Consider the following 1,000-nt stretch of genomic DNA (forward strand, 5'->3'; position numbering starts at 1 on the left):
GAGTGACTTAGAAGCTTCATGAATTCTGATATAACATTTCAAACTGAAGTTTCATTGTCACAAATCTGCTATGTATCAGTTTAGGACCAATTATGAACAATATGTAATATTTAGTTTAATTTAATCTGTGTGAGTTGTACAGGGGAAAATCCTTATTGGACATTTTTACCTGTAGTGTCAACACAGGCCAAGTATCCCATGGATGCACCTGGGGATATTGAGGGGGGCCTCTAAGAGCTCCCTGGCAAAAAGAAAAGAAAATCTAATTTTGCTATAATTTCACTCTTCAAATTTACATTGAATAAAGAAACTAATGTAGGGGGTGTTTTGTGGAATCTTTGGACTCCTGTACTAAATCATCTGCATTAAACATGACATATTGGGTTGGGTTGCTTCACACTCTATTTCTTAATCTATCTGGACGTCACTGAAATACAGAAAACTTTGGGAACCTCTGCGCCGAAGTATGTTTGTTTACAGCTCTCCGTTTCCAAGGAATGTCTCATGTGGGTGTCCAACCGCTGTGGGCTCCACCTCCTCCTGAAGACACCCTCTGGCTGTCAGCTTGATGATGTTTTTCAGCCAATTCCCTACTGTTCTGAAGCACAAACAAGTCTATTCTGCAGGGCCGATTGCAGCCAAAGTTTCGCAAGAGAAGGGGAAAAAAAGGTGTGGGGGCGTACAGTTTTTGGAGGCTCTCCAGATCATTAAAGTGTCATGTTTCAGCCCCACACATTCTCTACTCCCTTACTGGTGAACACTGAGACACGGTCTCCACTTGTACTTCTCAGGGAGGAAATCCACCCAGACGCAAACAGACAGACTTATGTGTGTATGTGTGTCAGTGTGAGGTAAGAGAAAACACAACAAGGCTGGCTATCATTCAGACCACACACTCATTACAAGCAGGGTGAGTGTATTAGTGTAATTGGGTAATGAAGGTGAGGCCAGGAGGGGCTGTGCATTGTTTCTCAAACATGTTGAGTGTGTGTGTGTGTGT

This window comes from Morone saxatilis, unplaced genomic scaffold, assembly GCF_004916995.1.
Source record: "Morone saxatilis isolate NCDOM2014 unplaced genomic scaffold, NCSU_SB_2.0 Contig3, whole genome shotgun sequence".
Taxonomy (NCBI): Eukaryota; Metazoa; Chordata; class Actinopteri; family Moronidae; genus Morone; species Morone saxatilis.